The 26,568-nt window shown below is 42.3% G+C and overlaps 1 protein-coding gene across 1 annotated transcript in view; it reads right to left on the bottom strand.

Annotated features, from left to right (window-relative positions):
- The window catches only part of rassf4.L (Ras association domain family member 4 L homeolog), an 82,611-nt gene extending 70,454 nt beyond the window's left edge, over nucleotides 1-12,157 (bottom strand). Inside the window, exons 1-2 of the mRNA XM_018225624.2 lie at nucleotides 12,007-12,157; nucleotides 8,143-8,260 (exon numbers count right to left, since the gene is read on the bottom strand). The gene's annotated coding sequence lies outside the window, so the exon portion shown is untranslated. The remainder of the gene's footprint in view (nucleotides 1-8,142; nucleotides 8,261-12,006) is intronic.
- Between the last annotated feature and the right edge of the window lie 14,411 nt (nucleotides 12,158-26,568).

Here is a 26,568-nt window from a genome sequence, read left to right as displayed (position 1 = left end):
ACCTTCTTCATTTGTATAACACTTCTTCGTCTCGTCTCTACTTCTCTCCCAGTGATTTTTTTCTTTCCTTTTATCTTCTATATGCTCTTTTAACTTGTGCTTTTTAACCTCTCCAATTTGTTTGCATGCAGAAGTGGGAAGGAGCAAAGAAAGCTGTGGTATTACAACAAAAAATTTTATGGGATTGAAATGTTTCCATCCCCCCTAAGGAGAGGCGATTTCACAAAAATAAAGAAGTGGAGGGATGGCATCCTTGTGCAACTCTCCCCAATTCCAGCACTGTTAATGCTACTTTTGACACAACAAATTAAACAAGGTCGGCTTAATAATAGTGTTTAGTCCCTGCCCCAGCTAACAATTTAAGGACTTTCTCATATTCACATAAGCTAGGGTCAATTTGATCAGGAGTTAATTATGGTGCCTGTATGTAGGCTGCCTGTGAAACTGGAATACCCAATGAGAAAATAGAAACTCCTTGCAGATAGTGCCCAGGTTGATATGAAAGTCAGGACCCAAGTACTGCAATGCAGTAATACTTACCTGGGCCAGTGTCCTGTGGATTAAACAAACTCAAAAGGTGTCATTTAGGATCTCAAGGGTAAGAGGTGATTTTTTTTAAGTCAAAGGTAGTAGAACATTTATACACAAATTTAAAGCTATTGGAAGATTTCAAGGACAAGGAACCCCCCTCCCATTCATACAGGTTCATGTGTGGCTGTGGGGAGCGCAATCACACAATTAGCGGCATGCAGCCCCTAAAATCATGCCTCGCCACAAATCTGGGCCTGACCCCAGCGAACACAATTGTTCCGGGTGCAGGCGTAGAAGAAAAAAGCTCCTTAGGGACTGATTCTTGGCCAGCTTTTTTATGCAAACTTAGATCTGCCTAAGTGTGGCATTAGCCTTAACTTGTCTGGCGTCATTATGTCACTATGTAAACTATGTGAAAGCACATTCATCTGGATGTTCATCGTGTAGGCAAAGTTTTGTGGTCAGATAAGAATACGATTTTTTTTTCAGTTTCTGCAGCACAAATCTAATACTTCCCACTTCTTAAAAACACCAAACAGGGAAGTATGGCGATGTTAGCATAAATGGGGTGATTTTCATTAGCAAGGACTGGCATTTTGTTAAAGCAGAAAAAATATAGATGATGCAAAATACCAGGAAATAGCTTGTTTCAGTCTGCTGAAATTGATGAGTAAATCTTTAGAAAAATGCAATTTTTTTAAATGGAGGCCCATAAGGCCTATTGTTCTTGGGGCTAGGTGTTGCTGACTGCCAGTGGGAAGGGGTGGGGGGTCTCTCTAGTTGGTTGTTTTCAACCCCCTCCCCTTGGCTCAAGGCAGGTATGAGAAGGGAGGAGGGTCCTTTTTGTTTTTGTGTTTTGAACTGCTGCCTTACTGGCCCAGTGCTTAGGAAAAAGCCAGCAGGAATTAAGAGGTCTTGGCATTGAATCTTAGCTATAATTGAACTGTGAATAAGATGGACAGATTAAATCACAATCCTGCAGGTTTACAGCATATCCTCCCAACAGTGCCCCAGCTTCCAGGTGCCCTCCCTCCACATGTTTCCCCAGGCTCAGCCACCAGCTGAGGTTTATAGTACCCACAAGCACACCCGTAATACACATAGGGCAAAGTCAAACCTCAAAATGCTCCCCAGCATACTGCAGGAGTTCCATTTGCTGCAGCCCACCTAGGCAGCCCAGACCCCATTATCAAACGATCTGACATTTCTGCAGAAGGGACAAGTCTGTCAGGCCAGGGAGCAGATGACAAAGTAGGCTGATACAGGTTAGGTAAAACATTGGGTCACACGGGGCCCCAGAATCTTATCTCTAGGAGTGAGAACCAGACTGGCAGCAGGTCAATGCAAGGCAACATGTGGAATCACCTCAGCAGCAAAGACAAGAGCAATTTTACCAGCATACAACTGTGAGACTGCCACAGAAAGAAAAAGTTGGTATGAAAATTCAAGTTTCAAGTTCAAGCAATAGAAGAACACAAAGGGGTTATCAAGAGAAAGGCTTCAGTTCAAAACAAAGGACATCAGCTTCTGATATAGCAAGAGATGAATTTGCAATGGAGAAGGTTGAGTATTGTAAAAAAAAAAAAGGGGTTACAGAGGAAGGAAAAACCTAGGTTGCATCAGCAGCAGATACGTATTTCTGACATGCATAAGCATTTGACAAAACAGGTAATAAAAAAATTAGTCAAGAAAGACTGTGGCCATATTTGAGATACGTAGGGAGGCATGTAGGAGAAAACAATAGAAAGAGCAGGATAAAAGATGGAATGAGGCAGTGTCAGAATGGTTTACAAGGGTGTTTATATAAATATATTTATACACGAGTTATGACTTGTATGAGCAATACCTTAATATGTTAAAGTTCATGTAACATTGACGCATGGGTAAATCTTTCTTTTTGCAGGACAAAACCGAAAACAAAAGGCATAGTAGCATTGGAAGAGCTAAAGAACAAAAAGGTTAATGTTCTACAGTTGTCCAATCAACATACTGATCTCACATCACCTGAAATGCTTTTACACCGCATAATTAAAAACTGAGATGTCATGGGTGTCATTCAAACAAATCTGGTTGGATTAATAAACCTGGGATATTTTATTCAGATGGGGAAAAGCAATTGTAGGGCCCTATAGGGATACAGGCCCTATAGATTTAATCTTTTCACCATTTCCTTGGGTTATTGGGTAGAATCCCTGTTACAGAATAACCTTTACAGTGATAGGCTGAGAGATTTGATGACACTGCTCTGACTCACTCCTATATAGTGTGTGCAGGGAGTGGCCTCTTCCTCTTTTGCCTCTGGATGTGATTCCAGCTGGGTGTGCTCAGGGGGACTGAGTGCAATAGGCCCAGAAGAAGGCATGTGTCCAAGTCGGGGACCAGGTAACCCCGTGAATGAGGAACAGATATACTAGGGCAGACTTGTCATAGTCTCTCTAGGAGAGAAAGGCAGATAGGATAGAGAGAAAGAGCAGCTGAAGCTCCAACAAGGATTTGCAGAAAGGGAGTAGCTTCCCAGAGGCTCTGTGTGTTGCCTCCAGTCAGGGACCTCAGTGAAGAGGGACTGTAGGGAAGAAGCTGCTTTCCTGACAACTTCCAGGAGGGAAAGGTTGTACTGCAATTGCCTGTGTACCCTCTGTGTGAGCCTGCCTTGTTCTGTGTGAACTCTCAATATGCTGTTTTCCTCAACTCCTGCGTGAGTACTGAAACCTGTAGTCATTTGCCCTTTTTGGCACAATAAACCGTTCCTGATTAAGAACCTCCTGGCGCCCAAGTTGTTTTTGTGTGCACAGTAGCCTGGAGGGGATGTAGTTGCACTACATCTTAGAGGGAACACTTCCACTTAGCGAAGGCCCTGCCCTGGGTGTAAGTCGCGTGTAACCCATGCTCTAGTGTTCTAGCTGGTGAATTAACCCCGAGTGGCCCAAATAGGTGTTACATTTGGCTGCCCAACGTGGGGGATTAACCCTTTAATTACCAGGCTGTGCAATTTTTGCTATTTTAAGTACTTTCTCTTTAAATTTTGCTGACAGGCTGCCAGACCAGATAGGCAAAGGGCAGTCCTGCACGCAATGTCTGTTTTTGTGCGAGCGCATGTTAGGCCGTGGGTTCGGGCTTGGAGGTTTTTCCCGATTGCCCTTTTACGCCTGCGCCACTACTAGTCACGCCAGGCGAGATTTTGCTGGCGTCCATTTGTTCCCGCGCAAGAGATTTTTCGCGCGCTTGGATGGGAGGAAGATGGATGTCCCGGATGGAGCCATTTCCTGCTCATGTGTGATCCCGGATCATGGATCTGGAAGAGGAGAACCTGGAGGATGGATTCTTCTGATTTCTACAGCTTCTCTACGGACTCACTTCAGAGTTTGAGATGCCTAGAGTACAGCTGCTATTTGTGGCTTGAAGGACTGTGGACTAAGTGGGTTCTAACAAAAGACTATTGATCCCCACCACCATTTCTTCTGCCTTCACCTACTCGCTGAGTAGTGTTTCTGCACCCAAGGACTGGCCTGTGTGGACCCTTGGGAGGGGGAGAAGTATTTTTGCAGATGTGTAATAAAGTTGACCAACTGCAACTGTTATTATTTAATCTTGATACAGTATTGTGTATGCTGTGTATTTTTCCTTAGCAGTGACCATTGTTACCAGGTATGCCTAGGAGAGGATACCAGAAGTGGATGTGATGGTACTGTAAGTTGAAATGTTGGGGATTGTTAAACCATTGTCAGGAGAAATGGGTTTTTTCCCCCCGGGTGAATGTAGGGCCCTATAGGGATACAGGCCTTATAGATTTAATCTTTTCACCATTTCCTTGGGTTATTGGGTAGAATCCCTGTTACAAAATAACCTTTACAGTGATAGGCTGAGAGATTTGATGACACTGCTCTGACTCACTCCTATATAGTGTGTGCAGGGAGTGGCCTCTTCCTCTTTTGCCTCTGGATGTGATTCCAGCTGGGTGTGCTCAGGGGGACTGAGTGCAATAGGCCCAGAAGAAGGCATGTGTCCAAGTCGGGGACCAGGTAACCCCGTGAATGAGGAACAGATATACTAGGGCAGACTTGTCATAGTCTCTCTAGGAGAGAAAGGCAGATAGGATAGAGAGAAAGAGCAGCTGAAGCTCCAACAAGGATTTGCAGAAAGGGAGTAGCTTCCCAGAGGCTCTGTGTGTTGCCTCCAGTCAGGGACCTCAGTGAAGAGGGACTGTAGGGTAGAAGCTGCTCTCCTGACAACTTCCAGGAGGGAAAGGTTGTACTGCAATTGCCTGTGTACCCTCTGTGTGAGCCTGCCTTGTTCTGTGTGAACTCTCAATATGCTGTTTTCCTCAACTCCTGCGTGAGTACTGAAACCTGTGATCATTTGCCCTTTTTGGCATAATAAACCGTTCCTGATTAAGAACCTCCTGGCGCCCAAGTTGTTTTTGTGTGCACAGTAGCCTGGGGGGGATGTAGTTGCACTACACCATAGAGGGAACACTTCCACTTAGCGAAGGCCCTGCCCTGGGTGTAAGTCGCGTGTAACCCATGCTCTAGTGTTCTAGCTGGTGAATTAACCCCGAGTGGCCCAAATAGGTGTTACACAATGCTTTAATAATATTACAGCTTTTGCAAAACATCCATTTCACAATAACATCTGTAAATTTATTTTTAATGGAGGGTGGAGCTTCAAGCAGATTAGCTCAGTGCTTGAGAATGCAATCATTATAACATTACAACTGATATAAATATATGAGAGCTGACAAAAACATAATACACAATACACAGATACAAAATCAAGGACTGAATGTCCTTCAGGAAATTCTTTAATAGAAAAGGCCAACATGGGACAGAGGAGGGAACTGACCCTTTTAGTTAAACAGATGCCAGTCCCACAGCTGCAGTGTATTGTTATTGAAGAGGCATTGTATTCAGTTCTCAAGATGTCAATAGAGGAATACAAAGCAACTCAGAGAGATGTGAAGCCAACATAACCATCTGTTCCCATTAGCTTTTTTTAACTACTTCTGCTTCCCAGACTGTTAAAAAAGAATTGCAATGAACAATTAGAATTCTAAAATAAAAAGAATGTGTGTACCTTTTTTAATATACAGCTAGTGTTAGTGCCATGCTTCACTAAAAAATTACTGTCTAGGTAATGTTGAATTGCCATTCTACTATTTTTCAGATATGCTTATTATTATTATTCATGATAATAATAAATACTAACAGTGTAAAACTATGTCCTATTTATATAAATGTGCACTCACTTGAGAATGAGCAATAACAAACTATCACATTGAAAACTGGAGGGAAATTAAATGTATTTATATTAGTATATGACTAGACCCACTAATTTGTCCCAGTATTCTGGCCAGTATTTTACTGGTGTAGCTGGTAAAACACCAAAGCCAGTACACGTATGGGACCTGCTATCCCAAATGCATGGGATCTGGGGTATTCTGGATAATAGATCTCTCAGTAATTTGGATCTTCGTACCTTGAAAAATAATTTAAACATTTGATAAACCAAAATGGATTGTTTGCCTCCAATAAGGATTCATTATATTTTAGTTAGGCTCAAGTACAAGATATTGTTTTATGACTACAGAGAAAAAGGAAATCATTTTTTTAAAATGTGAATTATTTGATTAAAATGGAATCAATGAGAGACGACTTTCACGTAATGCAGAGCTTTCTAGGTAATTATTTCCAGATAATGGATTCTATACCCGTATAGGAAATTTAGCAGCAATGTAGTTGTGGGTAAATTTGTAATACCCTTAAGTTTAGCCCCTGGCTTGTCCCTTAAGTCCCCGATCTACTCAATTTTACAGTTTCTCCTCCCAGATTTGCTCCATAACCTGCCCTCTGTCTAACCATACACCCTTGCTCTGCCTCCTTTCATCATCGCTCCACCACTTTTACATCACAGCCAGGGGCGCTTCGCCAATGAGGCGAGATGAGGCTGTCGCCTCAGGCGGCAGCGCCCCACTAGGTACCAGGGGCAGCAAAAATGCCGCTCCTGGTACTTTAAGAGCCGGCTCTTCTAGCGTAGAGAGTGCAGTTAGGCTCTCTGCGCTAGCATATTGGCCCTCTCTGTCGCCCTCGTGGACCCCTCAGGCGAAAAAAGGTAAGCGCATGGGGGAGGGGGGGCAGCAGCTGCCTCAGGCGGCAGAGGGGCCAGGATCGCCCCTGATCACAGCACTCCTCTTTTACATCAAAACCTGTCCCTTTCTTAGCCTGCCACCCCTCCGGCCCGTATGGGCATTTTAGAAAGGTGCCAGTTTGATGCTTACATAGCTACAGAGGTTCCACACTTCAGCTTCCACATTTCTATGTTGGTAAATCTGTGATGAATATGCTGCAGTTTCCTTTCCATTAGGAAAAGCCAGAGTACACAGCATAGAGTTTCCTTTCCCAGCAATAACCGATCTGCAGCTCTAACTATCTACAGTTTCTTAGTTATAAGCTGCATCCTCTTCCTTGTTACACCCAATTCCTGTGCCCCAGATCCCCACCAGATTCTTAATCCCAGTCATGCCTGGATTTGTGGAGAGGCCACCAAGGCCCGGGCCTAGGGTGGCAGGATTTTAGGGGGCGGCATGCTGCCCAACTACACCCACATTGGTTCAGAAACTCTGGGGAGGCGCAGGAGATATTATAGTTTTTAAAATTTCCTGTAGGCCAATCCCCATTGCTCTGGTCCTGATGATGAAAATGTGATTGAATAAAAGGGAGAGGACGAGGCAACGAATGACAGCGGGCCTAGGGGCGCCCGCTATGTAAATCAGGCCCTGATCCCAGTCCTTCTAACCACTAAACTACATGTAAAAATAAGTATTGTCTGTTTTCTTTATCTACTAATATACTAATGGGGAAGACTACATATTTCATGGTCATGTATCTCTGCAAAGGACTCTGTACTGTGCCAGCCATACAACCCTAGTAGGTGCAACCCTGGTTGTTTAGTCACCATGGATTTTGATAACACATTTAAATACAAGAGTAATATTTAATGTAATCTGCTCATGGCATTGTAAGTCATTTTGAATATTGCTTCAATTGTATTTCTTAAACAGAAAAAAATACCAGTTTTGTGCTTTCCCCAGAGAAAGGAAGTGAATACCCATTATCTGATTGATGGCAGATCCAAATTATAGTAGGAAGAGGCAGAAAAACAAGCAGGGTTGGAGGGAAACAGTCCCTTCTCTCCATCTGGTAGTGCAACACAAATGTCCCTAAGGTCTTAGTGGTAAGCAGAGTGCAGTCTCAGTGGAGATGTTACCCTCATATTCAGTTAACATTTATATTACTGGCTCAGCAGCCATGAGAGAGCTACTGTGCCCAAAACCCCATTTTGTAGTATACAACTGTTAATATATTTAAAAATAGAAAGAACATTGCATTTATTATATACTAGTTTTTGATGTTAGATCATCTTTAATAAGAGAGCTTTGTTTTATGAAAAGCTCACTACTGTTCAATTTTTATTTAATACTGTACATGCTAAGCAACCTATCTGAAACTGATAGAAAAATTAGATGTTTGTTCATGGTGGTTCCAGAAGAGCCCTTTTAGGTACACTTACCTGTACCTGTCCTGGGTACAAATATTTTATAAAGTAAAATACACTCACCAGTTCTCTGATGTTAGTTAGCTCCAGGTAGTAAAGTTGTGTACTGTAAGCTATCTTCTTTTTCTATTCATCTACGGACTCTGCTGGATCACAGTTCAGAGAAGAAGGAAGTATAAGTCTAAAAAAAAAAGTCATACAATTAACCTCTGAATTACTGTAAATTCTAGGACGAACCTGAACTGAAATATTACATGTTACAGATGCAGCCCTAGTGAATTTGGCTACTGACACATTGACAAATGGCAATTTTAAGGGGACACAAACATTTTTTCATTGCTTTTTTAAATTTAGATGTAGCATTCTGCTAGTAGATTGAACATGCAGTGAAGACTTCAGGTGTCATTTATGACATGGAAGGGTGCAACATTCAGATTTTCCGCTGACTTCTTCTCCTAGTTGAATTGCTGCAGCTCTCTGTCTATTTCAGAGTGAGGCATTTGGCAGTACAGTTATGGGACCTGTTATCCAGAATGGTCGGGACCTGCGGTTTTCCGGATAACAGACCTTTCTGTAATTTGGATCTTCAAACCTCAAGTCAACTAGAAAACTATGTAAACATTAAATAAACCCAATAGGCCAAGTTTGATTCCAGTAATAATTAATTCTATCTTAGTTTGGATGAAGTAGAAGGTACTGTTTTACAGAGAAAAAGGAAATTATTTTTCAAAATTTGGTTTATTTGGATAAAATTGAGTCTATGGGAGACGGCCTTTCCGTAATGCGGGGCTTTCTGGATTATGGGTTTCCAGATAACAGATGCCATACCTGTACTGTATTTATGAGGGGCTGGCTGGAGGTGGTATATTTACATATATAAGTCAGGGAGCACAAATACCCACAAATACAAATACTTGTCTTAATTCATACCTAAATATAATTTAATATGCTTATCCTATAATAATAATTTATATCAAATTTATAATTTGTTTCATATCCAAAAAATTGCTCCCCTCCTATTGTAAGTCGGCAGATGAATTGTTTTGGCTGTGGAAAAAAAACGTATAATTTCTTGGGCTAATAGGTCCAATTAACAAAATAGGGAAAAAGTACAAACCTCCACTAAGAATATTTGTTATTTGTTCACTGTTCAGGAACTACAATAAGCCTATTCTGACTGACTGATGTAAGAGAGTTTTCTTATTATGTGTTCATTTGTTAAATATGTCTTTGCATGAAAAATGTGTTTGTTCAACTAGTATTAGCCAATTATCCAAAGACAAGATACCGTGTTTTTTTCCATGTTAAATAGGACATTTCAGGGAAGGCTTTGTTAAAAGCACTAAATCAGAATTTTTTTGAAATTACTTTCAAACTATTCTTCACATCAAATAGGACTGTATTAAAATGTTAATACAATTATACAGCCCCCTCCTTTTACCCTTTGGTGTGACTGTTTTGTGAGAAGGAATCCATTATACAGGGGGATTATCTGTGCACTGGTAATAAATTATCTATGTTGCAAGGGCCACACATAAAGTAAATAAAATTTTCCTCTTTCTCTCATGAAATAACAAAAAAAAAAAACAGATTTTGAATTTATGATAAACAAAGGGGTATACTTCCCCTTTCATCTGAAAATATCTAGTTAGTGTATATGAGTTGCATGCATACTACCATAGATTACTGTGATAGATGAAAGATCACTATTGCATATTTATTGAGAAAAATGTTTATATCAAGGCTAGAAACATTAAGATTGTTGTCATATTTCATTATTTTTATGGGCGAGATTATATATATTTGCACTGTAATCTCTACTGAAGTGAGCTGTATGAGGAATGTAAATGTACGTCAATGTAAAAACCTTTTGTCACTGTAAAAATGATCTTTACAATGGCTGTTATAAATCTTGAAATTATATAGCAATATAGCTTCCTCATCAGTTACAATTATACTGAGCTGGGAAATCGCCTTTTTAAGGTTATGGCATAAGAGTTGATTCATGATGCCACCTTAGAAATGAATTTCAGTGGCTGGATGAAAATATGCTTAGAATCACCATCATCCAGAAAGATTATAGAAAGGCTGTTTTACATAGACTTCTTTTTATCCAAATAATCAGAATTTTTAAAAATTATTTCCTTTATTAATAAAACAGTAGCTTGTACATGATCCAAACTAAGATATAATTAATGCTTATTGGAAGCAAAACCAGCCTGTTTAATGTTTACACAATTTTCTAGTAGACTTAATGTATGAAGATCCAAATTACCGAGAGATCCGTTAACCTTTTTAAGGTTATGGCATTAGAGTTGGTTCATGATGTTTTGCCACCTTAGAAATGAATTTCCATGGCTGGATGAAAATATGCTTAGAATCACCCCTTATATATTTCAGCAAAAATCTCCTGGACCAACTGATGCACTTGTGCTTGCAATGTGATGCAGCCCCTCCCTCACCTTGTCCAGGTGATAGATTTTGGGACTTCAAGTCCCTCTGCTTTCTATAGTGGGTGGTGCACAGATTCTCTGGAAAGCAGAAAAACTTCAAGTCCCAGGATCCATCACTTTACAATAGAAAATTATGAAGGGCTTGCCTGACCCTGTGAACCCAAAGTGGATTTGAGAAAGGATTTGTACAATTTACGGATAAACTATCATGGTATATAAATAAGTTACCTTGGTCAGAGGGAGGAGAAATCAGAGGGAGCTGATGTCATGGGTGGGTTGAGGCCAAGGAAAATTTTGACCTGCCACCTGCCTGTGACCTACTCGAACAGAATCTTCTTGGCAAAGGGGTTTTGGCACGGCCTGCACAACACTATTTGTGAGCCTAGGGCAGGGCCATTCCTGCCATGAGCAGCCAGTTACCAGGGGTGGCAAAATTCTGTGTCTGGAACTTTAAGAGGCCAAATTTCCATTATTTAAAATGGAAATTTGACTCTGCAGGGCATAGAGCCCAATAACACTTGCTGCACTAGCAATGCCCCCCCCCTCTTGACCCACACAGGATTGTTTTACCACCAATATGGATTTATACAGTTTAGTTTGTATGAAGTACAAGCATCGCCGGGTTCGCATTTTCACATGGGCACCCACACCAGGTGGGGGACAAAGTGGCGGCTGGGTTGCTTAGGGTGCCTGGCTGGCTTAGCCTGGCACTGAGTACAAGGTACTCTTTTATTATTACAGAGAAAAAGGAAATCATTATTTGCTTAAAATTGACTCTATGGAAGATGGCCTTCCTGTAATTCGTAGCTTTCTGGATACCAGTTTTTGGATTTGATCCCATTCTTGTACCAACTTATCCTCTATTTTAATATTTTAACGTATTATTTATTTTTTTCATTTGCAATTTCTTCCTTTTCCCCATTTCCGTGTTAACAGTTCAGATTGGTGGCCCTGAGCAGGACCATGAACAATACAGAGTGTATGTATGTATATATATTAACCTGACTGATCTGCTCTGAGCATTGTTCATTTGTGCTCAATCTAGGAGTACGGTAGATAGTGGCATTTGTTGAGAGAGAGATGTAGGCATGTATATCGGCAGATGTCACCTTCTACAATACAAATTGCCTTGCTGCTGCCTCCCCCACCATTCTCTATAATTTATGCATTCTGTCTGCCCTTTAGTCTTCTCTTAACACTCTCTCCTGCTCTGTTTCCACTCTCGTCTGTTGTGCCTCTATGGGATCTGGTGCTTGTTTGATTCTGGAATTCAGAAGAATTTTCTTATCTTGCAAGAAAACTAGAGCAAGGCAAATGCAACATAAAGGGCTAAGGCAGGACAGAGTCGAAGTAAAGGAAATACATCATTAAGACTGATGGGAGAGATTGAAGCAAGGGAACTGGTGCCTGATGAATGTGTTGAAGAGAATAGACTGTCACATTTATATGATTGGCCAAATTAGTAAAATAATACCTGCTCCTGCTGCCTGAGCCTCAATGTGCAAACTGTCACTTTGATCCCTGTTCATCCAGCTCTGCAAATCCTGTTATAGGCTTTCTCCTTCTTCCTGCTTCATCCCTTTCTTCTTCTTCCTGCTTCTCCGTGATTAAAACCAGTTTGGAGGAGTAGCTTATAGTGGGAGTGTCCTTAGTATCCCAGAGCCTGGAGAGGCATCCTCTATTCTCTCTGGTTTCCTTGGAGACGCTTTGAGGCCTGTATACTCTATAGAACATTCAGTAAATGCATTTAGCTCCCATGTAATTAAAACACAATTGTCTGTATTGGCTGGGCTGCATTGAGTCATTCATTACTTATTGCGATTTAATTACACAAGATTCAGTACTGTTGTGTAATTTTTTGATGTTTATATTTTTTGTAGGTATGAATTTTAGAAGGTCAGTGGATAAATTTGCTCAGTCTCTCATCTAAGTGTTTTGTTTTATCTACAGAGCATATAGGAGGAAATTTAATAAAATTCACAAAGAGAACAAAGTTGCGCACAAATAAGAATAAAAATTTGCTTGCCGCAGGTTAATACTCTTCATTAAGCTTTTATTGCATTGTGAATCTTAATTGCACATTGTGAACTTTTAAAGGAAAACTATACCCCCCAAACAATGTAGGTCTCTATTAAAAGATACTGAGTAAAAAAGCTCATGTGTAAAACCCTGCTTCATGTAAATGAACCATAATCATAATAATATACTTTTTTAGTAGTATGTGCCATTGGGTAATCATTAGGGATGTAGCGAACGTCGAAAAAAAAGTTCGCGAACATATTCGCGAACTTGCGTCAAAAATGCGAACGGTTCGCGAACGTCGCGAACCCCATTGACTTCAATGGGAAGGCGAATTTTAAAAGCTAGAAAAGACATTTCTGGCCAGAAAAATGATTTTAAAGTTGTTTAAAGGGTGCAACGACCTGGACAGTGCCATGCCAGAGGGGGATCAAGGGCAAAAATGTTTCTAAAAAATCCATTGTTGACACAGCGCTGCGTTTTGTGCTGTAAAGGGCAGAAATCACACTACATTTCTAAACCTGTGTAATAAAATGCTTTAAAACGTCCGGCGTCTACATGCCAATCAAGTCGTGTAAAAGTTACAGCCTGTTCACACGCAAAGACGAAACGCGGTGCTTACTGCAACGCAAAAAGACGCAAAGAGCTTTAATGAATGATACCGTCAAGTGAGCAAATAATAGTTTTTAATTACTAGTTGCTTGTCACCTCCAGGATGTTCGTCCTGTTGGTGGCAATATTTCTGTAGTGGTGTGTTTAGCAGTCACCGTGCTTGTGCGCACGTGCACGGTCAGGCAGAGGTAATTCAATGTACAGTGAAGCGAACCAAAAAACACTGATTCTGCAGTGTGGGCCCAGTTTTGGTCTACTTTATTGATCACCTGCGGTGACCATAAAAGATGCGATTTTGCCACTGTTGCAGAACCCTGAAAAATTAGGCATGTGTACTTTCCTGAAAAATTATGTTTTTTTTGTCGCAGCCACTGAACCAGAAGTCCAGAAACAATATGCCATATAAATGCTGAAAATATTAATTTTTTTTTGTGGCAGCCACTGCAGCACAGAGGCCAGAAAAAATATGCCATATAAATGCAAACAATATTAATTTTTTTTTGTGGCAGCCACTGCAGCACAGAGGCCAGAAAAAATATGCCATATAAATGCAAACAATATTAATTTTTTTTTGGTCGCAGCCACTGCAGCACAGAGGCCAGGAAAAATATGCCATATAAATGCTAACAATATAAAAAAATTTTGTCGCAGACACTGAAGCACAGAGGCCAGAAAAAATATGCCATATAAATGCTGAAAATATTCAATTTTTTTGGTCGCAGCCACTGAAGCACAGAGGCCAGAAAAAATATGCCATATAAATGCTTAAAATATTCTGTTTTTTTTTGGTCGCAGCCACTGCAGCACAGAGGCCAGAAAAAATATGCCATATAAATGCAAACAATATAAATTTTTTTTTGTCGCAGCCACTGCAGCACAGAGGCCAGGAAAAATATGCCATATAAATGCTAACAATATAAATTTTTTTTGTCGCAGACACTGAAGCACAGAGGCCAGAAAAAAATATGCCATATAAATGCTGAAAATATTCAATTTTTTTGGTCGCAGCCACTGAAGCACAGAGGCCAGGAAAAATATGCCATATAAATGCTGAAAATATTCTGTTTTTTTTAGTCGCAGCCACTGAAGCACAGAGGCCAGAAAAAATATGCCATATAAATGCTTAAAATATTCTGTTTTTTTTGGTCGCAGCCACTGCAGCACAGAGGCCAGAAAAAATATGCCATATAAATGCTGAAAATATTCTGTTTTTTTAGTCGCAGCCACTGAAGCACAGAGGCCAGAAAAAATATGCCATATAAATGCTGAAAATATTCATTTTTTTGTCACAGCCACTGAAGCACAGAGGCCAGAAAAAATATGCCATATAAATGCTGAAAATATTCATTTATTTTTGTCGCAGCCACTGAAGCACAGAGGCCAGAAAAAATATGCCATATAAATGCTGAAAATATTCAATTTTTTTGGTCGCAGCCACTGAAGCACAGAGGCCAGGAAAAATATGCCATATAAATGCTGAAAATATTCTGTTTTTTTTAGTCGCAGCCAATGAAGCACAGAGGCCAGAAAAAATATGCCATATAAATGCTGAAAATATTCAATTTTTTTGGTCGCAGCCACTGAAGCACAGAGGCCAGGAAAAATATGCCATATAAATGCTGAAAATATTCTGTTTTTTTTAGTCGCAGCCACTGAAGCACAGAGGCCAGAAAAAATATGCCATATAAATGCTGAAAATATTCAATTTTTTTGGTCGCAGCCACTGAAGCACAGAGGCCAGGAAAAATATGCCATATAAATGCTGAAAATATTCTGTTTTTTTTAGTCGCAGCCACTGAAGCACAGAGGCCAGAAAAAATATGCCATATAAATGCTGAAAATATTCATTTTTTTGTCACAGCCACTGAAGCACAGAGGCCAGAAAAAATATGCCATATAAATGCTGAAAATATTCTGTTTTTTTTGGTCGCAGCCACTGAAGCACAGAGGCCAGAAAAAATATGCCATATAAATGCTGAAAATATTCTGTTTTTTTGGTCGCAGCCACTGAAGCACAGAGGCCAGGAAAAATATGCCATATAAATGCTGAAAATATTCTGTTTTTTTTAGTCGCAGCCACTGAAGCACAGAGGCCAGAAAAAATATGCCATATAAATGCTGAAAATATTCAATTTTTTTGGTCGCAGCCACTGAAGCACAGAGGCCAGGAAAAATATGCCATATAAATGCTGAAAATATTCTGTTTTTTTTAGTCGCAGCCACTGAAGCACAGAGGCCAGAAAAAATATGCCATATAAATGCTGAAAATATTCAATTTTTTTGGTCGCAGCCACTGAAGCACAGAGGCCAGGAAAAATATGCCATATAAATGCTGAAAATATTCTGTTTTTTTTAGTCGCAGCCACTGAAGCACAGAGGCCAGAAGAAATATGCCATATAAATGCTGAAAATATTCATTTTTTTGTCACAGCCACTGAAGCACAGAGGCCAGAAAAAATATGCCATATAAATGCTGAAAATATTCTGTTTTTTTTGGTCGCAGCCACTGAAGCACAGAGGCCAGAAAAACTCAGGATTTACCTGGATTCAAATTAAACCAGTAGGGTTTGCACCCTAGTTTGTAACGGTGGTGGAGGGAGGAGGACGCTAAAGGACAGCTGTATGTGGAGTCATGAGGCGTGCAGAGAAGGACAGCTGCATGGGGAGTCAGAATCAGAAACTCAGAACAAGTCTTCCGGCGTGCAGTAACCCTCCGAGATCCACCCCTCATTCATTTTAATAAAGGTCAGGTAATCCACACTTTTGTGACCTAGGCGAGTTCTCTTCTCAGTTACAATCCCTCCTGCTGCACTGAAGGTCCTTTCTGAGAGGACACTTGAGGCGGGGCAAGACAAGAGGTTCATGGCAAATTGTGACAGCTCTGGCCACAGATCAAGCCTGCGCACCCAGTAGTCCAGGGGTTCATCGCTCCTCAGAGTGTCGATATCTGCAGTTAATGCCAGGTAGTCCGCTACCTGCCGGTCGAGGCGTTCTTTGAGGGTGGATCCCGAAGGGTTCTGCCGCTGCCTTGGGCTGAAAAACATTTGCATGTCTGACGTTACAGAGTGGCCAAAGTGCTTTGTCCTTGCAGGTGCGCTCGTGGCAGGATTACTGGCACCTCTGCCCCTGGAATGTTGATGAGTTCCTGAAGTGACATCACCCTTAAAAGCATTGTACAACATGTTTTGCAGGCTGGTTTGTAAATGCAGCATCCTTTCAGACTTGTGGTATGTTGGTAACATTTCTGCCACTTTATGCTTGTACCGAGGGTCTAGTAGAGTCGCGACCCAGTACAGGTCCTTCTCCTTAAGCCTCTTGATACGGGGGTCCTTCAACAGGCATGACAGCATGAAAGACCCCATTCTCACAAGGTTGGATGCAGAGGTATCCATCTCCGCTTCCTCGTTATCAAGGACTGCATCATCCACGGTCTCCTCCCCCCAGCCACGTACAAGACCAGGGGTCCCCAAAAGGTCACCACCAGCCCCCTGGGAAGCCTGCTCCTGTTGGTCCTCCTCCTCCACAAAGCCACCTTCCTCCTCTGACTCCACTTCTGACACCTCTCCCTGCGTTGCAGCAGGTGCCTGGGTTCGTTCTGGTGATTCCGACCAGAAATCGTGCGCTTCCTGCTCCTCGTCACGCTGGTCTACAGCCTCATCTGTCACTCGTCGCACGGCACGCTCCAGGAAGAAAGCAAAGGGTATTAGGTCGCTGATGGTGCCTTCGGTGCGACTGACCATATTTGTAACCTCTTCAAAAGGGCGCATGAGCCTGCAGGCATCGCGCATAAGCACGTGTAGGTGACATACCTGCCCTGACCATGCTTGGAGGACCATGCGTCAGTAGTCATATGGACCTTTGGCCCAACACTAAGTGACAGAGATGCGGTGACTTGGCTCTGCACATGGTGGTACAGGTGTGGTATTCCCTTTTTTGAAAAAAAATTGCGGCTGGGTACCTTCCACTGCGGTGTCCCAATTGCTACAAATTTGCGGAAGGCCTCAGAGTCCACCAGCTGGTATGGTAAAAGCTGGCGGGCTAAGAGTGCGGACAAGCCAGCTGTCAGACGCCGGGCAAGGGGGTGACTCGCAGACATTGGCTTCTTACGCTCAAACATGGCCCTCACAGAAACTTGGCTGGGGGCAGATGACTGGGAATGGGAACTGGTGGTCAAGGTGGAAGGCGGAGTGGAGGGTGGTTCAGACGGGTCAAGGACAGCAGAGGTAGAGCAGTAAGATGCCTTTGAGGTGTTGCTCCCAAAGTGCTTTGTGCTTGCCGTTCATGTGCCTTCGCATAGAAGTTGTACCTATGTGGCTGTTGGGCTTCCCAAGACTCAGTTTCTGACTGCACTCATTGCAAATTACAACGCTTTTGTCAGAGGCACACACATTAAAAAAATCCCACACTGCTGACCTTTTTGAGGCTGGCAATCTGGGGGTAAAAGTAGAAGTCGGCGGCGTTGGCGGCAATGGCGGGTGCGTTGGCCGGCTGACCACAGGTGCCGATACATGTTGTTGCCCTACTGTTCCCTGCGAGCTGTCCTCCCTGCTTCTTCTAAGTCTTATTCTCCTCCTGCCTCTCTGACTCTCCGTCTCTCCATCTGAACTATCCTCCTCTTGCTCTCTTCTACTGGGCACCCACAAAACATCAATCTCCTCATCATCATTCTCCTCAGATGCATCAATTTCTTCTAACAGCTCACAGAAGGAAGCAGCAGCGGGGACCTCCTCGTCATCACTCATTATGTCCATCTCTGTTGTGTTCTCTGCCAGAATTAAATCTGGTGTAACGTCCTCATCTCCTTCATCTTCTTCTGCCAATAATGGTTGCGCATCACTCAGTTCAAGAAACTCATGTGAAAATAACTCCTCTGACTCCAGTGAAGAAGGGGCGCCGGTGGTGGAGGAAGTGTTACGTGGGGTGCCCATAGCAGTGGAGGATGAGGATGTTGTGGTAAAGTTAGAAACGGTAGAGGATGGGGTGTGCTGTGTAAGCCAGTCAACTACCTCTTCAGCATTTTGGGAGTTCAGGGTCATTGCCTTTTTAAAACTGGGCAATTTCCTAGGGCCACAGGACAGCATAGCAGCACGGCCCCTAGTGCCTCTGCGTGGCGGCCTGCCTTTGCCTGGCATTATTTTTAAAACAAAAACAACAACAACTCAGGTGGTGTTTCTGGAGACGGTATTATTATTGATATTTAGACAGAATGTGAACAAGCTCACAGAGCTAGATGGGAGTTGTTTGAAAATGAAGAAGAAGAAGAACACACTGGGCAAACAAGGCCTACAAGGTCAACGTATACACTACTACAGCAGTGGATACGGAATATATTATTGCTGCCTGAAAAACGTCACTCGGGTGGTGTTTCTAGAGACGGTATTATTATTGATATTTAGACAGAATGTGAACAAGCTCACACAGCTAAGTGGCAGTGGTTTGAAAATGAAGAACACACTGGGCAAATAATGCCTACAAGGTCAACGTATACACTACAGCAGTGGTGGATACGGAATATATTATTGCTGCTTGAAAAACGTCACTCAGGTGGTGTTTCTGGAGACGGTATTATTATTGATATTTAGACAGAATGTGAACAAGCTCACACAGCTAAGTGGCAGTGGTTTGAAAATGAAGAACACACTGGGCAAATAATGCCTACAAGGTCAACGTATACACTACAGCAGTGGTGGATACGGAATATATTATTGCTGCTTGAAAAACGTCACTCAGGTGGTGTTTCTGGAGACGGTATTATTATTGATATTTAGACAGAATGTGAACAAGCTCACACAGCTAAGTGGCAGTGGTTTGAAAATGAAGAACACACTGGGCAAATAATGCCTACAAGGTCAACGTATACACTACAGCAGTGGTGGATACGGAATATATTATTGCTGCTTGAAAAACGTCACTCAGGTGGTGTTTCTGGAGACGGTATTATTATTGATATTTAGACAGAATGTGAACAAGCTCACACAGCTAAGTGGCAGTGGTTTGAAAATGAAGAACACACTGGGCAAATAATGCCTACAAGGTCAACGTATACACTACAGCAGTGGTGGATACGGAATATATTATTGCTGCTTGAAAAACGTCACTCAGGTGGTGTTTCTGGAGACGGTATTATTATTGATATTTAGACAGAATGTGAACAAGCTCACACAGCTAAGTGGCAGTGGTTTGAAAATGAAGAACACACTGGGCAAATAATGCCTACAAGGTCAACGTATACACTACAGCAGTGGTGGATACGGAATATATTATTGCTGCTTGAAAAACGTCACTCAGGTGGTGTTTCTGGAGACGGTATTATTATTGATATTTAGACAGAATGTGAACAAGCTCACACAGCTAAGTGGCAGTGGTTTGAAAATGAAGAACACACTGGGCAAATAATGCCTACAAGGTCAACGTATACACTACAGCAGTGGTGGATACGGAATATATTATTGCTGCTTGAAAAACGTCACTCAGGTGGTGTTTCTGGAGACGGTATTATTATTGATATTTAGACAGAATGTGAACAAGCTCACACAGCTAAGTGGCAGTGGTTTGAAAATGAAGAACACACTGGGCAAATAATGCCTACAAGGTCAACGTATACACTACAGCAGTGGTGGATACGGAATATATTATTGCTGCTTGAAAAACGTCACTCAGGTGGTGTTTCTGGAGACGGTATTATTATTGATATTTAGACAGAATGTGAACAAGCTCACACAGCTAAGTGGCAGTGGTTTGAAAATGAAGAACACACTGGGCAAATAATGCCTACAAGGTCAACGTATACACTACAGCAGTGGTGGATACGGAATATATTATTGCTGCTTGAAAAACGTCACTCAGGTGGTGTTTCTGGAGACGGTATTATTATTGATATTAAGACAGAATGTGAACCAGCTCACACAGCTAAGTGGCAGTGGTTTGAAAATGAAGAACACACTGGGCAAATAATGCCTACAAGGTCAACGTATACACTACAGCAGTGGTGGATACGGAATATATTATTGCTGCTTGAAAAACGTCACTCAGGTGGTGTTTCTGGAGACGGTATTATTATTGATATTTAGACAGAATGTGAACAAGCTCACACAGCTAAGTGGCAGTGGTTTGAAAATGAAGAACACACTGGGCAAATAATGCCTACAAGGTCAACGTATACACTACAGCAGTGGTGGATACGGAATATATTATTGCTGCTTGAAAAACGTCACTCAGGTGGTGTTTCTGGAGACGGTATTATTATTGATATTTAGACAGAATGTGAACAAGCTCACACAGCTAAGTGGCAGTGGTTTGAAAATGAAGAACACACTGGGCAAATAATGCCTACAAGGTCAACGTATACACTACAGCAGTGGTGGATACGGAATATATTATTGCTGCTTGAAAAACGTCACTCAGGTGGTGTTTCTGGAGACGGTATTATTATTGATATTTAGACAGAATGTGAACAAGCTCACACAGCTAAGTGGCAGTGGTTTGAAAATGAAGAACACACTGGTCAAATAATGCCTACAAGGTCAACGTATACACTACAGCAGTGGTGGATACGGAATATATTATTGCTGCTTGAAAAACGTCACTCAGGTGGTGTTTCTGGAGACGGTATTATTATTGATATTTAGACAGAATGTGAACAAGCTCACACAGCTAAGTGGCAGTGGTTTGAAAATGAAGAACACACTGGGCAAATAATGCCTACAAGGTCAACGTATACACTACAGCAGTGGTGGATACGGAATATATTATTGCTGCTTGAAAAACGTCACTCAGGTGGTGTTTCTGGAGACGGTATTATTATTGATATTTAGACAGAATGTGAACAAGCTCACACAGCTAAGTGGCAGTGGTTTGAAAATGAAGAACACACTGGACAAATAATGCCTACAAGGTCAACGTATACACTACAGCAGTGGTGGATACGGAATATATTATTGCTGCTTGAAAAACGTCACTCAGGTGGTGTTTCTGGAGACGGTATTATTATTGAAATTTAGACAGAATGTGAACAAGCTCACACAGCTAAGTGGCAGTGGTTTGAAAATGAAGAACACACTGGGCAAATAATGCCTACAAGGTCAACGTATACACTACAGCAGTGGTGGATACGGAATATATTATTGCTGCTTGAAAAACGTCACTCAGGTGGTGTTTCTGGAGACGGTATTATTATTGATATTTAGACAGAATGTGAAAAAGCTCACACAGCTAAGTGGCAGTGGTTTGAAAATGAAGAACACACTGGGCAAATAATGCCTACAAGGTCAACGTATACACTACAGCAGTGGTGGATACGGAATATATTATTGCTGCTTGAAAAACGTCACTCAGGTGGTGTTTCTGGAGACGGTATTATTATTGATATTTAGACAGAATGTGAACAAGCTCACACAGCTAAGTGGCAGTGGTTTGAAAATGAAGAACACACTGGGCAAATAATGCCTACAAGGTCAACGTATACACTACAGCAGTGGTGGATACGGAATATATTATTGCTGCTTGAAAAACGTCACTCAGGTGGTGTTTCTGGAGACGGTATTATTATTGATATTTAGACAGAATGTGAAAAAGCTCACACAGCTAAGTGGCAGTGGTTTGAAAATGAAGAACACACTGGGCAAATAATGCCTACAAGGTCAACGTATACACTACAGCAGTGGTGGATACGGAATATATTATTGCTGCTTGAAAAACGTCACTCAGGTGGTGTTTCTGGAGACGGTATTATTATTGATATTTAGACAGAATGTGAACAAGCTCACACAGCTAGATGGCCACTGGGCAAATAATGCCTGCAAGTGCACTACTATTGGTGCACTACTATGAAGAACAGCAAACAGCACTGGACACCTTAAAGAACAGTAAGATAAGTAAAATAAAAAAAAATTATATGTATATTAAAAAAAAAAATATTCTCGGGTTGGTGCTGCTGAACTACTAGGAGCAGCACAGTAGCACACCAGTCCCACTCCCCAACACTGCTAGACTAATAGCACTTGGCTGTTAAAGTAGCAAAGTAAAACAACAAAAAAGAAAATAAAAGCAGTCCTTACAAGGACTATTGGGTTATTACAGCAGTCAGCAGATGAGATCAGAAGAGATCAGTGCCCACAGCAGGCAGCTACATACAGAGCACTGCAGTAGAAGGTAGATTACTAGCCAGCAAAGCTACCCTAAAATGTCCCTCAAATCCCTGCAGACTTCTGTCCCTCCAATACAGAGCAGTATCAAGTAGATTACTAGCCAGCAAACTTACTATCAACTGTCCCTCAAATCAGTGAAATCACTAGCAGCTCTCTCCCTACACTAGCTCTTCCAAGCACACACAGGCAGAATGAAAAAACGCTGCAGGGCTTCAGTTTATATATGGAAGGGGAGTGGTCCAGGGGGTGGTCCAGGAGGGAGAGCTTCCTGATTGGCTGCCATGTATCTGCTGGTCTGGGGTGAGAGGTCAAAAAAAAGCGCCAGGTAAGGCGAACCCAAAATGGCGAACGTCGCGCGACGTTCGCGAACTTGCGGCGGACGCGAACAGCCGATGTTCGCGCGAACAAGTTCGCCGGCGAACAGTCCGCGACATCCCTAGTAATCATAAATAGAAAATTGCCATTTTAAAAAATAAGGGCCGCCCCCTGAGATCGTAAGATTCACTGTGTACACCTACAAACCACATGTTCGGTCACATGAGCCAATTAACAGACAGAGTTCTGCCTTTTGCTTCCTCACTTCTTCCTGTTACAGTTAGTGTTGTAGTATTTCTGGTCAGGTGATCTCTGAGGCAGCAGAGATAGAGTCACGAAATGGTGGTTCAAGGCAAGAGATGTAAAAGGGAAATATTTATGTAAATATATATTCCAGTTTGGTAAGATTCTTTAATATGTCATTCAATTTGATATAAACTATCTGTTGCTTAAGTATTAATTTTGGGGGTATAGTTTTCCTTTAAGCCGTGCTTGCAGGTGGCGTAAACTTTTGCAGCAAATGTAACAACTTGTTCAGTAAGAAGTTTTATTACATACTCTGCACATTATCACAAATTATAAAATTCACTAATTTTTACATTAATTAATATTAATGCAATTAATATTACATTCACCCAATAGGTTTATGTAATGAATGATGCAAAGTTAGCTACACTGCTAATCACCTATAACAATCAGCAGGTAGAATTTTCTGATCTCCTGACCTCACATCAATACTTGGGCAAACTCTGTGCATTTTATTACCTATCCCCTACCTCTGTACAGTTAGAATTTTTTTTCTGTTCTCTAAACCTAGTGATCCAGAGCACTTGTTAGACTTACAAAATGGGGCCCAATTAAAGCCCTGAGTCAAGGGCCCAGCACCCCCTGCCACACTACCACATAGCCCCCCCCATAACCCCACTGCTGCTCTTCTCCCCAATAGCCAAAGGCGATCCGTTCCAACTGCACTCCATGCTGCATAACAAAGCTGATGTTCCTTGGGCAGTGTGCCCCAACAGGACTGAGGGTTTTCTCCTCATGTCCCAGGGACCAGTCCAACCCTGCTTTTCAGGATCTGAATTCGGGGTGGCAGCAGAGGCACGTGCCTTGGACACAACTATTTTGTGAAAGGGAAAGATGGTTTAATTGCATGCCTGATGTGGTGTGGTGAGGTCACTACTAGAATACCTGGGAAAGTCCAGGACGGAGCTTATTTATACCCCAGGTTCCTAACGGCATGGTTCCGGGACTGCTAGTCCAGCCCGGGTGTTTTGAGTTGTCCTGAGGCATCTCAGGTGGTTAATTAAAAAGGCAGCTCGAGCCAAAAAAGCTGAAAAGCTCCAGTCTGGAGAAAAAGAGACAGGGAAGCTGCCTGTGTGAGCAGAGAGAGAGAGATTTTTGAATCACTACAAGGTTGGAACTTTTGTTGTACTTCCTTTTCATATCTCATTGGGGAGACAAGCGAAAGGCCTACTCCTGGTTAGTTAGGAGAACTGACCTGTATTAGTTAGAAGCCCATTAAGTGGCAAGGAGTTTATTTTGAACTGTTTATGTTGTTTTTGCTGCAAGTGAAAATAAACTGCCAGAAAGGGACTACCCTCTTATGAGTTGTAATTGTGCCGTGGGCTGCTTTACCCCAGAAAGCTGATCCCAGCTACCTAAACCCTTACATACGGTGGAGGGTGCTCTGGCACAAAATAAAGCAACAGAAGGCAGTATAATATTGCAGCGACTGTGAATTAAAGGGGTGGTGAAGAACTGTGCAGCATGGAGGAGATTGTGAAACAGTTAATGTTGTCTAATGCCACCCTGCAATAGGCACAGCAGCAAGCAGAAGCCCGCTATAATTCTGCACAGCAGCAGGCAGTAGCCTGCCATAAGGCCGCTCAGCAGCAGACAATGGCCATGTTTCAAAAGCTGCAGAGGAAGACCGGCAGGTACTGATGGGATTGGTCCAACAATTGGCACAGAGACCCAGGGAGCTACCTGCAGTAGCCCATAGCAACGTGATCAAAATCAACGTGAGCCATTTCCTCCAAGAGATGACATCAGAGGATGATCCGGAGGCATATCTCACTACATTTGAGCGGACTGCCGAAAGAGAGGCTTGGTCTAAAGAGCAGTGGGCAGGTCTTTTGGCACCTCTGCTAATCGCTGAATTGCAAAAAGCATATTTTGAACTTGACCCTGTTGCTGCCAAGGATTATGAGAAACTAAAAAAAGAGATTCTCGCCAGCCTTGGCGTTACCCTGGCGCTGCTTGCCCAACGAGTCTACAGCTGGGATTATCACCTGGACTAGCCTCCACGCTCCCAGATGTTTGACATGATCCACCTGGTGAGAAAATGGTTGCAGCCGGAGTCCCTGACCAGACCAGAGATTATTGAGTGGGCGGTGCTGGATCGCTACCTGAGGTCCCTTCCTGTTGCCCTGCGCCAATGGGTGACCCATGGAGACCCTAAAACAGCAGATGACCTTGTGGAGTTAGTGGAAAGGTACTTTGCCGCTGAGAACTTTGGCACCTCTTCCTCATCGTTCCGGGCTCCACACCTGAAAGGGTGGCAACTGGTAAGACTGTTCATGGGGACACGGGTGGTGGTGGTAAAAGTAAATTACCCTTAAAGGGAGAAACTTTTGGAAAAAACCCGGGAGGCTGGCAATCTGGTAAAAGTCCGAGACTCTTAGGTTTAATTCCGAGACTGTTAAATGTTTCTGTTGCAATGATTTTTGTCATATTGCAGCAAATTGCCCTTTGCTTGATGATCCTATGCAATCTGATTTCTCTTCCAGGAATAGACACCAGTACCTGTTTGCTACTGTTGCCTGCACTGCGGTGCCAGTTCAAGAAAAACAAATGTGTAAAGTGAGTGTGAATGGGAAACAATTGCTTGCATTGCTAGACTCCGGTAGTCTAGTTTGGTTAAAGTAGACTTAGTAGGCCCTGTTAAAGGGATACTGTCATGAGAAAAAATTTTTTTCCCAAAATGAATCAGTTAATAGTGCTGCTCCAGCAGAATTCTGCACTGAAATCCATTTCTCAAAAGAGCAAACAAATTTTTTTATATTCAATTTTGAAATCTGACATGGGGCTAGACATATTGTCAATTTCCCAGCTGCCCCAAGTCATGTGACTTGTCCTCTGATAAACTTCAATCACTCTTTACTGCTGTACTGCAAGTTGGAGTGATATCACCCCCTCCCCCCAGCAGGCAAACAAAAGAACAATGGGAAGGTAACCAGATAACAGCTCCCTAACACAAGATAACAGCTGCCTGGTAGATCTAAGAACAACACTCAATAGTAAAAACCCATGTCCCACTGAGACACATTCAGTTACATTGAGATGGAAAAACAGCAGCCTGCCAGAAAGCATTTCTCTCCTAAAGTGCAGGCACAAGTCACATGACATGGGGCAGCTGGGAAATTGACAATATGTCTAGCCCCATGTCCGATTTCAAAATTGAATATAAAAAAATCTGTTTGCTCTTTTGAGAAATGGATTCCAGTGCAGAATTCTGCTGGAGCAGCACTATTAACTGATTCATTTTGAAAAATTTTTTTTTTCCCATGACAGTATCCCTTTAAGTTCCAGTCAAAAAGGGTTGGTGTGATTTGCATTCATGGTGACACACGGGAGTATCCCGTGGCAACCCTGAAGTTTAGAACGGTCCTTGGTACAGTGACTCACTCTGCAGGGGTAGTACCACACCTTCTGCATGATGCTATAAATGGGAGGGATTTTCCCCAGTTTTGGGATCTCTGGGATCAATCAGTTTCTCCCTGCTCTGATGCAGTAGGGGAAGGACATGTGTCCACAGAAAATTCAGAGGTAACAGGTTCAGAGGATCCTCCTCAGGAAACCCCAGCTTTCCCTTTCTCTGTTTTAGCGGGAGACTTGGAGGACCCTGAAGATGGTCCAAACCCTAGTGGGGAAACCAGTGA

This window comes from Xenopus laevis, chromosome 7L, assembly GCF_017654675.1.
Source record: "Xenopus laevis strain J_2021 chromosome 7L, Xenopus_laevis_v10.1, whole genome shotgun sequence".
Lineage (NCBI taxonomy): Eukaryota > Metazoa > Chordata > Amphibia > Anura > Pipidae > Xenopus > Xenopus laevis.
Note: the sequence above shows the minus strand (reverse complement) of the source record. Positions and strands in the feature narration are given on the sequence as shown.